Raw genomic sequence first — 15480 nt, 5'->3', positions numbered from 1 at the left:
TTCTCTCTCTCTATTTAAACATGACAACTCTTGGCAGACCTCGGTCACATTGTTTGTGTAGCCAGGACAAGAGGGTGGAATTCTGGAACACGTTCCAGCCCACATTCCGGATTTTCCTATAAACTAGCCCCTTATTTTAAACACACGCCTCTGTGAATTACCTTTGTGTTGCTATGCCATTTAAAAATCTGTTTCAAACACTCCTTGTAAATTAAAATCTGATTCAGCTTTAATTCCAATCAAGGTATTTCTTCATGGTAGATAATCTGCTAAAAAGACAGTGTTTGATTTTGTATAAAAAAAATATTGGGGGGGGGGGGAAGAAATGGCTCAGAGTCAGCCAGGGAGTATGGAATCTTTCCCTCTAAATTAACAATTTGAATAACTGCATATGTTGATTGCATAACAATTTATACGACTGGACTTTATCGCTTATATTGTCAGAAGACTGGCCTTCACTTTTGTGAGTGCAATTTGCATATCTACTTTTTTTGCACCATCAAGTAAGTAAGTAACAGGCAAAATTTCAGCGATCATTTGCCTAAGAATTGGATGCATGAATTTGCAGCTACAAAAGTACAAAATGAAGGTCAAACTGAGACAGTCGAAAATTCAGTCCCTGCTTTCTCTTACTCAGCTGATTGTTGCACAAAGATCAACATTGCTCAATCTGGTGTGTGTACTTTCAGCTCAATAAGTGCTTTCATTCATCATTCACAACTTGCTTTATTATGAAAGTTGAACTATATCTTTAACACAAACCACACTTCCTTTGTCCTGAATGAAAGATCTGCCTGGGCACACTGGAGAACAGGCTCGCTGTTGATGCAATGTTATCACATGCAGCGAGGCCAATATCTTACATCTTAAAGCCCACAGCAAAAACTACCTATGTAGAACAAACTTCCTATGTAGAACAAACTACCCAAGTAGAACATTTTTAATTAAATGGTGGAGGTAAAGGAGGTCTTTCTTCACCAGTGGCACCAGGTTTAACAATCCATTTGTCACACAAATGTTTCTGCATCTTCTTTCATGAAGCTGCTGATGCATATTAGGACCTACACTCCCTGCAGGCACGGCCCTCCTGGATACCATCTGCATACCTTATTAGAAACTCATTAACTGGCACTGGTGTAACTTCAGCTTTACACTTGCGTGCCTACCTAACACACTGTTAGTTTCTGTGTCACTTTACTTCCCTTCAATTCACTGTCCTTTTGACTGCTTTTCCATCCTTAGATAGTATTTGGAAAGGGTATTGTGTTCTGTGTTCAGATACTCCCTAACTCTCTAAGGGAAAAAAGAAATAACAACACGTGGATGTTATGAGATACCACTTCATTTCCCTGTTAGCTTAAAACCATTACAGGTATGGAAAGGCAACAAAATCAGGCTGTCAGAAAGTAGGGTAGAACAGGAGAATAGGGAGGTTGAGAGGAAAGAAATAACAAAGCAAAAAAGTTGAAAGACAAGGAAGAACCTACTTACGTTTGTCACAGCAAGCACCTTTTGTGAGTCTGAAGGCTGCCTAACGAAGTTAGAATGAGCTCAAGAAATGCCTGTACTGTCCATATGCAGAGCATGGATTTCATCTCACTGTATTTCACAAGCCACTTCTGACAACTGAGATAAGATATGTCAACACTCTTTGCTTGTAGAGTTTTTTGCTCTTTTAGCACATCAAATGCATTCTACATCTTCGCAAAATCTCTTCTTTCTACTCCTCTGCAAACAGATACATTTTAATGAAGGTTAGCTGGAAGCAGTAGTAAACACAAGACTGGACCATGAGAGAGAAGAATGACTGGAGAGTCATGCTTTGAGGGTCCATTCTCATTATGTAGCCAAAGGAGCCTGTTCTGGTTCATGAACCAAAAAAATGCAAGCGGCATTGAAGTATCCGCTGCTTTCCAAGCTAGTGCTGCTTGGGTACTGTCCATCCAAAGAACCCTCCTGCACAGTATCGTAGCATGAGTGCTAAGCGATAGCCTGAGAAAACAAGTCACACGTGTACTGCCGTACTGAATAATACCCATGTGCTCCTCTTATCTCTCCTCCTCCTTTCGTCTGCTGCTGAGAAACCATTAACACACTCAGAGCTCTTAGAGGGAGACCACCACCAAAGGAGCATATGGATTTCAGGTGACCTCCTGGACTCTCTCAGCTGGTGATTAGCAGACACTAGAGTAAGCCTACCTTGTTAGCCAAGAGCAGCTTCATAGCCACTGGCTGACCCAGCCTACGCATATCCCACCCATTCCTCCAGGGGAGACTTTCCATTCTTCGCCTGGCTTGGGTAACTCCAAGTATTGGCAAGATTGTGAATGGAAGGCAGTCCTGGGACAAGCACGTACACTCATTTCCAAGCACAGAATGAGAATAAACAGTTTCTGAAAATGAAAGTATGAACAGGAATATAGTTTTAGGAAAACAGAAAACACCCCATAAAAAAAAGCAAAGGTAAGAGTAATGGGTATGGAAAATTTGGAACTCTCTCTAGCTAACTGTAGCAACCCACAAAAGAAAACTAATAAACAAATATGCAAGTTCACAGGATAAAGTGGTTATTTTCCAGTTTTTGCAACTGAGAGCCAATAAATGTCTTTGTAAAATTTTAACAATACGTACAAATCTTAGGCATTTGAGCACCTCCTTAGAGGTATCTTGGATAACATTAAGCCATAAATAAAGCCCTGAATTCTGGTTATCTTCCTTACCAAGTCTGAAGGTTTCACAGATTGTGGGGTTTCTTTAATTCTTCAGCATTAAAAAAAAAAACATTTCTATGAATAAAATTTCAGCATCTTCAGAAATTAACAGAGTATACCATTTACACCCAAGACCCTCAACACCAGAAGTATCATATGCCAGCTACAGAAGATTGACAGTCCATCCCACAGGTCTTAAAACACTAAAACCGTTGTTTTCTTTGTGTCACCATAGCTATATTCTAAGTGCAGTAGCAACAGCACATTTCTAGTAACAAATTCCATATAAATGGAAAACATACAAAGTCCACAGAAGCTAAGAATGTTCCACCCATGGCATAGAGGCATGCTAGTTTTCTCAATAAGACTAGAATTATAAAATTGGCCGTTCCTATAAACAAGCATTTGTCTAATAGGAATCTGTTTGTGTTGAGTGGGTAAGAATTTGTATTTAAATTTTCTGCGTGTATATTTGTGTTTCATCATACATTTGGCATCAATTTATAATTAAACTAATTTCTGTAATCAAATGGCAAGAACTATCATGTTTAAAAGGATAGCAAAAGCTGTGAAAGATTCATGATAGCAGAGTTCATTAAAAATGAATTTAAGTCCTATGTAGAGCCCCCTGCACAGATTAATTTCAGTTATATGCCCAAAGGTTACAGGCAATTTATGCCCTATTTGAGTCATAGTCCACAGCACATTTACATCCAGTCCTTTGCAGCGATGGTTTAAAATTAAACCAGACACCCAAGGACTTTTCATTTTAACTTAAAGAGTTAATGTAATGTTTTGAAAAATGGTGGAATAACCATCACTGGAAGATTTTAAAAGCAAAGGAGACAAACATCTGCTAGGAACGACAGAGGTATATTTGATCCTGCCTTGGGGCAGAGGGATGGATTAAAAGATCTTTTGAGGTTTCTTCCAATCCTATTTTTCTTCAATTCCAAGGTGTGGAGATGGGAAAACAAAGAATCACAGAAAATGTCTGAACAACAGGAGGAAAAGTAATTGTGTAATTGAGACCAAACTGTTAACTGATCACAACTTCCACATTACATTTGGATTAGAAGTGGTAAAATAGAATAGTGCAGAATAACTGAGACAAAAGAAAGATTAAAGAAAAGCAAGGAAAACCAGAATTCAGAAACCTGTTGTGGAATTGAAGGCAAATGTTTGTTTGCCATACACAGCCTGTACGTCACCTCCCAGAAGCTTGTGCACAGCTTAGCTTTGTTTGCAAGAGCAGCTTGGATTTTCTTGAGTGTGTCCAGCCTCAGGAAAAGGAAAAACAAGTCATGCATTTTATAGCTAAGGCTTCAAAGTGAGCATAATCCCAGGCACAAATGAGAGATTATATGCAAGTACAGGCCCAAGCATAAAAGCCATGTCTGAAAACTGAGGCTATGACATGCACCAATCAGCTCCTTTTGCAGCAACTTATGCTCCCACGTATTTTCTCAGTCAGAGAGGAAAGGTATGAAGGCATCCTTTTGAAAATTAAATTCTTAAACGCATTCAGCTCCTACACTATTTCTTTCCTGCAGAGCAAAAAGGACAAAGCCATCTTTCCCTCAGGAAGGGCAAGCATGAAGCACTTCATGTGTCTAGGGCTAACTTCCCAGGAATTCTTTTTGCTTTATTTTCCTTTATTAAATGATTTGATAAGATCATTGTGCCATCAACCTTTATTTCCCGGGACTGGAAATTCTTTTCCTCTATCTCCATTTGCAGTCCCAAGGTATCTCAACGGTGTCCAAATGGTGAAATTGTTCTGCTTGTAATTCAAATCAGCCAAGTTAATGGCTTTTTAAGAGTAAGAAATTCAACAGCCTGTCTTGCTTATGCTGAGATTACTGCACTCGGCTCCCAGCAAAGTGCCAGTTTTAAAACGAAAAGTTTCTTATTCTTATAATCAATATCTTGCAGTTATTTGATGCCATTTTGAAAAGAGGGATGTAAGAACCAAGCAAAAATATACATTAACAAGGCAAACTCAGAAATACAGCATATAGAGTGTTACCTTAGAGCACTGGGGATACTAAGATATTTTTTCCATCTATTCCATGCTATAATCAGAGTTTGTATCAAGGCAATGCAGAAGCTCAAGGGAATACCCTTTAAGAATGAGAGCAGGAGTTTAGAAGACAGATTGCATTCCTGACTTGGCCACCAGCTCCTTTGGGACAAATCATCTAATGTTATGAAACATCAACATTTTGATAACTGTTGTGCTTGTATGCCCCAAGAAGTATGGCTGAACTGAAAGTGAAGAGGGAAGGATAAACATAAATTATATGATAACTAGTAGCTATAGATTTGGTGTGATGTAATTTTAGAAAACAATGGTTTTCTGCAGTCTTTTTGTGTGTCATATTTAGAGATTATAGAAAATGTGTGCAATTAAGGAACGTGCAATGGAGTTTATGATGACAAGGCAACTATGCAGAGTCTTATACAAATGGAGCTACAATGATGTTGACTGAAATACAGGTACGCACAACTAAGAAGAAGGGCTCAAAGGCGACTTTAAGATGTCCTATTTAAAAGTGCCCTATAGATCAACTTCACATTTCCCAAAAGACCCTTAAAATCGTCAGGAATGGTAGTACAGTACACACATTTCCCAGTCAGATCCTTAATCTGCTGCCCCGAAGGCTACACTGGAAGTGATGAGGAGGATGGTGGCAGGGACTCTGAATCATCCAAAGTTCACGTACCAAGAGCATCCTCCTATGGTTAAGGACTTGCACAGATGCTGTAATATAAAGTAGAGAATCGGGGCATTAAAGCACAAATGTATTCTGCATGTGGTTTATCCATGCGCTTTTCAACTGTTCTTCACCATTATCTAGTCTCTCTCCAACGATAAGGAGATAAAAACAGAAGTAAAACAATTTGCCAGCATTTTCCTACTTTTGAAACAGCTACCACTATGATACCTCCATTACGATAGCAAAGTTATGGATTTTTCCTTTCTTTAACTGTATCAGGTGGCATTAGTCAATAAATACAGAAAGGCCAAGAACAAAGCATCCATACTGCACTGAATATCTCTCCTTGCCTTTCCTATCTTCATTTATTTTAGCCTGTCCTTGCTGTTTTCACATGCACTTTGTTTGCATAGAAAACAGGCACTGGGATTTTGGAAGAAGAATGTCTAGTCCACAGAAATTTCATAATCTGACCAAAAAAGCAAAGTTGGCAACGTAGTCACAGCTTCTCTCTCCACCTGCCTAATGCCTAACATGAAAAAGAGGGAGAGAGAGAGAGGACATTGTATTAATGGATATGTTATTGTAGGAATCAAAGGTTGTGGCTAAAATTGTCCAGCAAACAGATCTAAACTGTAAACTGGTCAAGTAAGAGGGGCTAATAAACCTTTTCTGTTGGTTGTAAAGTGGAGACAAGTAGTTATTGGCTAGGTGCTCTGCACAGCTGTAAAGTGCGAGGGACTTGGAAGGCATTGTGACTTAGACACTAAGGGATTGAATGTGACTGCATAGTAGTGAATAACTTGTTTGTCGTTCATGTGAATAAAATGTGGAAGTAGATCGATGCTTTTCTCCATAATATGGGTTCTCTACTAAGCACAGTAAATCTCCGTCTTACTACAATAGTGTGAGATCATTCATGCCATTAGTTTCAATGAGACTGACTCTATACTGCATGCAGTTTGCTGTTCTCTTTCCTCAATATAACAAAGCCTGAGAGTGCCAGCTGCCTCTTGAGTCTTAAAAAGAAAGAAAGAGAGAGAGACTTTTATTTACCATGATTTTGATTGGTTAATTTCACTCTATTATTTTGTTGCTTCCTCCCATATGAAAAAATGCATTGTCGTTCAAACTAACACACACAAGAAAGGCCGCTCAGTTAGCATGCAAAACATAAATTACCAGCTTGTAATGACACTTTGAACATGTAGCATAATAACACCATCAGCCTCAGTTTTTACCCCAATATCACAGTTTTTTTCCTCTTGCGGCAGGGGCTATAATCACAATCCCATCTGCTGAGCTTTAGTTGAGCTGTACACACAGACAGCAAGTGGGTTTTACGAGTGTAGTATTATAATTATTGTAGTATATGGTTGGCACATGAATGAAAGTCGTAGTACCGCCATCTATAGATAGGGCTAAGTTATAAAGATAACCATATAACAGAGGAATTTTCAAACCATTTTAATGACCTTCTGGCTTTAGCGCTATATAATTTAATATAGCCATGCTGCTGGCACTCCTATGGAAAAAACTGCATCAACACACTTACCATGGACCCTCTTCCCCTCCCTGCACTGCCATAGCTGGCACCCTGGCTTGTCCATTACAGTGTAGCTGCACACTAGAACTTTGTAAATAAGGTGCCAAGTTAGGATGCGTTTTGTTGAGAAACCAGAGTAGGGGGATGGCTGTTGAGATAGGAGTAACACCAAAGAGGAAAAAGAATGTGGCGCCCGCATTTGAATACATCTCCGAGTGCATCACCGCAGAACTGGTCTTAAAAGATAGACTGAAAATATTCAAATAAAAGACATCCAAATTCAGAGGGCAAATTCAAATGCATCGGTCTATACACTACTTGTGTTTCAGATGCTTTCGGAAAATGCGTTTTGAGACACCGCTCAGTAACAGGAACAGAAAGTTGTCTGTTGTCTGATTGCATGCATGTTTATTTTAAAAATAGGAGGGGGTGAGACAGAACATACAGAAAGCCCAGAAAGTTTTACTTTGAGAAAGCAACGTGTTGCATCCCCACATCAGGCCTGGCTGCTTAAACTTCGACAAGTCCTTAAATCTCTCAATACCACAGATTGCTCAGCTGTAAAACAAAGCTAAGTGTACACAGCTACCTCAGATGAAGACATGAAGTGGTTAATGTGCAGAAATCACTGTTTATATTATGCATGCTATGTATTTATATCATTTCTGATCTCTCGTAAGGACTTCTGCAACACTGAGGAATTAAGATGGGGACCTGGCACTAGTCTGACTACCCAAAGTGCTTGGGAGTGAGAAACAACAATCCATCTGTTCAATTACCAGCAAAACAAAGCCAGCATTACATAAGACTACAGTAATATATAGGCTTATTAGGAACCTGGTTCCAGAGGTTGTTATATGCAACATTACAGTGCTATATAAATGCATATTAATAACAGCATACAGTTTAGCAGTTTGGCACACGTGTTAGCTTTGAAAATGTGTATATTTTTCCAATAAATGGTCATGGCAGCTTTCTCAAAATTGATATAGCCTTCTCAGTTTGAAAAAATGAAAAATCAGCTGTTGAAAAAAAAACCTAGATACACATTTGCCTCGTATACTGGAACAGCATCTCTTGGGTAAATAACTCATGGTTTTGACCATTAGTACGCGTTCCAAAGTATGTATTTACCTGATGGACCATAACAGCCCTGAAGGAGCCTGTCTAGTCTACTGGGTAATATCTGATGGATTTTTTTTTTTTTTTTTTTTTTTTTTTTACAATTAGTATGCATGCCACTAAGCATCCTAAATCATATAAATAGTGTACCTTTAAAAAAGCCAAAATATAAATTTAGACAATCCAAAACACACAACGATTTGGACCACAATGATGGACAAGCTAAATAGTTTAAGGTTTGTAAAATAAAAGCAAAGACAGATAGATATTTTATACTCAGTTCCACTGTAACATGAGCTGGCATTTTGAAAAAATGAGCTGAATTCTATACTGGTGCCAGAGACTCAGCTACCAAAAATATTTCACAGGGTTTTGCAATAACCTCACGGTAACTACTCTCTTAATCCATTGGAAAGAGTGGAACTCAAACGTAGTTTCAGAGAACTTTGCCACTCTGGTCTCCTCTTTCTATATAGCATCAGTCTTATGTCATATGGGCCAACAACGTTCATAACTTTACACGACGTGCTGAAGAAGTAAGGTATCTGAGCTGATTTCACCTTGATGCACACTAATAGCACAAGACTTGCCATGTTTCCAAATCCTCTCAAACAAGGATGAATTTCATCTTTCTCAAGTAACCCAGAGAGGCAGGGAAGGAAGAGGCCCTTGTAAGACACTCGTGCTTTCCTCTCTGTAGGAAGGAGTTTAAAGGGAAGGGGACAATCATTATCATTCTTTACAATGCTTACATTTACTACGGAAAGAGTTCGCAGTTTAAAAAAAAGCCTTAAAAGGGTGTATCCTTTTCCTTTAATTATTGGCTTGTATCTTTGTGCTTCGCATACTGTTGTACAGTTGTCTAAAAAAAATGGTTGGCTAAGTAGAATCTGCGGGCTTTACCTTTTTTCATAGCAAAATAAAATCACTTAAGAATATTTTTAGCGTTAAGGACTTTGTAGAAAGCCCCATAGACGCAAGTCCTTCTACCCTTCAGGCAGCTATTTGTATCATACACCCCCACGACTTTCAGGCAAACACCACAGTCGTCACTGTCATTAGCATCTCAAATTGTACTTGGAGTATAAAGTATTATCAGTCAGTCCTCGCATACAAGGTACTACTGTGTATGCAATTCACGACTGTATCTATGCCAATCTATGGTCTACGCTCCATTTAAGTTCCACTTAAATCCTGATTGAGAACGCAGAACAGGCTTTATGCCTTCTTTAAGATCTACTGAAGGTGCGAACTTTATCCAAGGAATACAAACTTACGACTGATTCAAACTTTTTACCATATCCCTAATAACCAGAAAGTTAAATGGGATTCATTGTGTATATAACAAACAGTCAGTGAATGGGAATGATGTTAACAGCGACAGGCTTTTTCTAATTTGCTTTCCTTAGGTAATGAGGACACTTTCCTACTATTACTAAAGACCTACTATGGCTATGCAACACTTCCAGTTAAATGCAACTGCAGAGAATCAGCCATAAGAGATGCTTAACAGCACATCTACACAAGTCTCTTCCCCAAGCTTCCTAAGCCTGAAATGTTGAGAAGTGGTTGACATTCAGCCTGAAAAGCCAGCCAACAATCTCTATGCTTCAATTCATGCCCCAGAGCACATCTTTGTATAGGTTTACAGGCCTAACCTCAGTTAATAAAATTTCTATGTAAGTCTCTAATAGCCATCTTCTTGAATTTCATCATTTTCATTTTCACCACCATATGTTAGGGACAGACATTAGTTCTAAGCTTCTGCGTTTTTCAGAAAGAACTACTGGGTACCAAATACGTATATAGTTCCAGATACCACATTTCAGGGGCTAAACAGGAGCTAAAATCTCTTAAACCCTGACACAAATCATCATTGGTACATCCTCTCAAAACCTTTGGTGTAACTAAACGTTACTAAAGGCTGTGGCCATCCTTCTTCATAAAGAAATCACAGTCTGAGATCCACTGTTATGTCCACTCATAACCGAAACGACGGCTACAAGAGCCTACACGACACTTAGCCCTGGATGCAGTGAGCTTTGGAAGGAGGGTGTTGAATAAAATTGCCTACACTGGCTGCTTGAGTTCCTAGAACTGCCGATAGTGAAGTCAAGACCTAGCACATCATCTCACACAACTTTACAAGAAACTCATTAATCCGAGGGAAAAAAGGATGTATGTAAAAGGTTCATCTTAGGAAAAAAACCTTTCAAAATACTGAATTCTTATTAATGGTATAAATATCTCCAAATTTACACTGAAGAACCAAACAAGTATCTACATTTCCTTTAAAATAAACTGCCAGTCACATAAGTTGTGTGTAACTTATCAGCAAGGAAGGTAGCTGCTGTGCTACTCATGCTTTATTACTTTGAAAGACAAATTTTCACTGTTCAAAACTGGAGCAAATCCTTTCTGCTATGCCCTTCTCAGCTGTCACTGACTTTTGGTCTTCTAGATTGTGAACTCTTGAAGTAAGAGGCATGTTGTTCAGAGTATTCACAACCTACCCACAGACAACGATACAATATCTGGAATCATCATTGTGAGACTGAAAACTGAGACTCTCAGAGAGCAAATGATTACTTAAAAAACAATTGTGAATTTAGGGATACTTGTAGAGTGCTACTTCTATAGCATATACTACCTGTTCTCTGCATTTATTACCATACATGTACATAAATTTATTCACAACTAGCCAGTTATCACTGTTGCCCCTGTTGGATGTAAAAATGTTTGTTTGATTTTTCATTTGCACATCATGCCACCCCCCCCCCCTTTTTTTTTTTTAAACAGGTGAAAATGAAGCTTCTTCAATCTTTTGTATTTGGAGTGTTTCTTCACAAATAGGTTTCAAAATTAGCCACATTTTTTGAAAGCTAGCATGAAAGTATTGAAGTTTTTTTCCTTTTTTTTTTGTTTGCTTGTTTTTTAGTTAAGCCGGGAAAAGAAGACTGCACAGTAGAAAAAAATTTGCTTCGAGATTTTTTTTTTCCAATATATTAATGGAAAAATTTATCAAAACAAAAAGCATGAAAAACAGATACATAACTGCAGTAAAATATTGGCTATGTATATCTCATTCCTCTGAGTGCCTGAAGAACAGCATGAACTAACTTCAGCTACTGTAACACAGAGTAGAAAAATGAATTTGAATGTAAGGCTCCTTTATGACTGGAAACTATTACCTCTAGGTTTCATTTAAATGGGTCCCTAAAGGCACACAAGAGGCCATTTCCATATGTATGGACTTCATTGGGCAAAGGCTAACTGGACTGACCATTTAGTGCAGCCTGCCACGTATGACAAAGTACTTCCTCCTGGATACTGGGGAGAAGGGATATTTGCCAGTTTGCCATTGGCCTGTGTCAGGCTTATGAAGTTGCAGTTGATTTTGCTAGACATCCCTCCTTTCTCTGACAGGCATTTGTAAGCAGACACATTGTCAAGGTTTTCATGTTGCGTCGAAAAAAATAAAGTAAAATAAACAGGACTATGAGCTCCAGCACAGGAGAGTCCATATGCAAGTCTATATTCATGCACCCTGCTGCTGCACCCCTGCAATACAAATGCTAGCCAGACAGGTAGCAGGGAAATTATAAATCACATCAGTTTTAGTCACAGCGGTGTACTAGCGAGATGGAAATAAGGACAAAAGCTGACACCTCAGTTTATCATTGCAATCAAGTCTTGTTCTGGAGATTTCATTAACACAATACTTATTAAAATCAAACAGCAATTCTCTTGACAATTAGTACTTTTAGATCAGTAGGTTTTTTTGGATGAATGTTAGATTTGGTTGGGTTTAGGCTATGGTATTTGATTCATCTACTTTCCTCCTTCACAGAATGTTTCAAAATTCGAAGAACCCCATAAGTGAAAAGTGATAACCCTCTCAAGCTAAGAGCACACACCTTATTTGTCAATGAAAACTGTGTTACTCTCTCCAGCTCCACATGATCATAATTAGTCTGAGCAGCTTGATGCCGTACAATTTTCACACTGACAAAGACATTTTCAAAGATAGTGCTCTGAAGCTGGGATACCCATACAAATATTTCTGCTTATCAAGCAAAGCTACCCGCTGGTCCATTGCAATTCAATCCTGCAAGCAGGTTTGCTCAAGACAGTGTCAGTAAAACGTTCTGCAAAATCATTACAGGCTTTCAGTTGTATTTTCTTAATAAAGCATATTGGCATTTTTCACTCTGAATTCAGAAAAAATGCCATCAGCCTTAATTTGCAGCATATTATTATTTGCTTATCTACTTATCATTTAGATAGTTTTTTCATCATCTCAAACTCTCCGTGTTTGTAAAGGAACTGCTGGGTGAAAGAAGATCTTACAGCTGCTACACAAAACTGGGAGTCAGGGAGTGTTCCCAGTTTGTGTCAGAGATTTCCTGTGTCTTCTTCCATAATTCACATAACTTCCCTCCTACAGAACCCTTGTGAGAATTCACTGATGTTTGAAAATATTTTTTGTCCTAAGTAGGAAGCTGCTATAAAACGGTCGACATTAAGTCAATTTTTTTTTTTTAATGTTACAGTACATGAGATGCATTGTTTTCTCACTTTGGAAGAGAGCACTGCAAGGTCTCAGACTCTATTTTAATGACAACTCCTACATCAATTCAAATTGTTATCTACACTAAATTCTTAATACAGGCAAACTCAGTTACAGATGGAAGAATGAAACAAAGGAATAACTTGGGGGTTTAAGTTAATACTATAAGAAAGTTAAATTCACCAATATACATGTGATGTTTATCCAGAGAAAAGGTAAGACCATTAAAGAACACTCCAGGCTAGTGTCTGAAATAGGCTGGCTATTTTTAACTCCTTTGATCTAAAAATTATTTAAACAAGTCTCCTCCCAAAAGACTGAAAGTAAGCTGAAAAGCATACAAGTTCATGGAGATCTCTACTAGTAAGATGGTCAAATCAATACCTTTTTATGTGGAAAGAATATTATTCAATGCAGTGAGCACTTTTAATAACAAACTAACTACTGTCCACCTGATATCAAATAAAGATTCTCACCACTTACCTAGTGCTATGCTCTTTGCATATCTTTGTGCCACAGTAAAATATAACAGAGATAAGGGGAAAACAAAAGCAGCAAAGTTTTTGTGTGTGGTTTCCCCTCACCATCCTTCCTGTCTTTCATTAATCACCTCCATTGTTTATCCTAATCTAGTCTAATACATGAACTCATCTGAAAGACAGGTATGGAAGAAAGCAGCAATTTACTTGTAACCCAACCAGCTGCCTGCAGCAACATCACATAACTACATTTCAGAGAACAATCTGGTTTTAGAGGAGGAGAGGCGAGGGGGGTTGAGGGTGGGGGGGGGGAGATCAGGAGAGAGCAAGTGAGCATTGTGTGCTAAGGTAACACTCTCTCCCCTCCTTGTGGTCTCAAACTGTTCTTGCTGTCTGAATGCACAGATTTGAATCTCATGCAGTTCTTCCTTTTAGGCTAAGTCTGCCCTCAAAGAGACGTAAATCTAATAGAGTTACTAACAAAATGCAATTATAGAGCAGAATTGTTTCTGCAAGGCACATTTGTGAGTTCATATATAAGAGCAGGGAAGCTGTTTGCAAGACATTTCTTAAAGAGCTTTCTAAATAAGTGCATCTGGTACAGTTTGCAAGAGCAACTACCTGGTATTATATCATTAAGAAATAATTTTTCACCATGAGATTTGCATGGACAATAGATCCTTTAATCTCTAAGCTGATGTCGAGATCTTAGTAGCTGGCATAATTATTCAATGAGTTATGTAAAGCAAGTTTGAGGGCTTTAGCCAGTTCCCATTGGCAATCATCCGTATTAACAGTGAAAGCGGCTTTAGGTATCAACCTGAGCAAAAAGACCAAGGTGATAATGATTGATCATTCTCCTACTCACAGCATGCTGGAAAACACTGGCAAGTGCAAAAACTAATACCAATGCTGGCAAGCAAATGGCATGGGACATATACAGTGTTCATGTCATCATTTTTAGTTACAAAACATTTATTTATTTAGTACCTTGTATCAGAATTACATTAGCCCACCTTAATTATCCTTTTATTTTACATTTTAGTTGATTATTTTGTGGCTGCAGGGCTAAAGAAGGAGGCAAGATCCCTGCTCTAGGGAACTTGCACGTATAGTATAGCTAGGAAAGGAATATAGGAAAGGAAAGCTAAGAAAGCAGCGCAATGTTTGATACATGACAGGTTAGTCCCACGGGTTTAGGCATTTGTTTTAGCTGTAGGTAAACAGCTCAGTACAGGAAACGCCAAAGTTCACAATGGCCCTAGTGCTTTTTGTAAGTAGCCTGGCCAAGTGCATGTGTGGGGGTTATTAGGAGAGGAAATTGGAGTAGGAAACAGAGATGAACAAGGTTATTTAGGGTAAACAGTAGGAAGAACCTATTGAATAACTCACCAAATGGTAGTGAATTCATTCCAGCACATCGGCCATAACGCAGGCTCTAGAAGTCTACCAGTATAGTCAGAAAACAAAGAGACGGCAGATACTAGGAAACAAGCAACGTTCCCCGCTAAACAGTCCACGATGTGCCCACAGGTCAAATACTGCAATTTTTGGTTCCCCCATCTTATAAAATGCAGAATGGAAAAAGAAAAGTAACAATCATGATCAAGGGTACAGAACAGCTTCCATGCAATGAATAACATCATAGACTCAGAGTCCCCAGCCTGGAAAACAGGTAATTATGAGAGACATGGTTAAGACCTCTAAAATCATGACTAGCATGGAAAAGGTGAACAGCAAGAAATTACTCTCTGTAGCTACCAATAAAAGAACTACGAACAACAAATGAAACTTGCAGGTGACAAATTTAAGGTAAACAAAAGGAGATATTTCTTCATACAGTGTGTTTAACCTGAGGAATTCCTTACCATAGTTCAGAACTGAGGCTAAGGGTTTGCATGTGTTCAAAAAAGAGTGAAAACATTTGCAAAAGAAAAATTCCAATACTTCTTGTTTCTCTGGCTCAGGAGAGCATTCTAAAGAGTATCACTACTACACTTACCATGTTCTTTTTCTCTTCCCTAAGCATCCACTATCAGATTCAGTGTACTTCACTAGGTGCACCTCTGCTCCATCTCTGCACGTCCACTTGTATGTTGTGGAACTCGGAAGTTTAGACATTTGAATTTCAACACTTTAAATACATGCTGGAGCATTTGAATAGATTAAAGCCAAAGCTTGGAGGTTCTTTAACTCCTGTAAGTTTCAACTAATGGATCAAGGCTTTTCTAGGAGGTACTACAGGAATAAGTCTTTAATAAAAAAAAAAAAGTTGATTTTTTACAGCACACTGATATAATGAATGAAATGTTGGTATGGTTGATGACCCAAT

This window comes from Platalea leucorodia, assembly GCF_965183815.1.
Source record: "Platalea leucorodia genome assembly, chromosome: 7".
Taxonomy (NCBI): Eukaryota; Metazoa; Chordata; class Aves; order Pelecaniformes; family Threskiornithidae; genus Platalea; species Platalea leucorodia.
The sequence above is the reverse complement of the archived record's forward strand: the minus strand, read 5'-3'. Positions refer to the sequence as shown.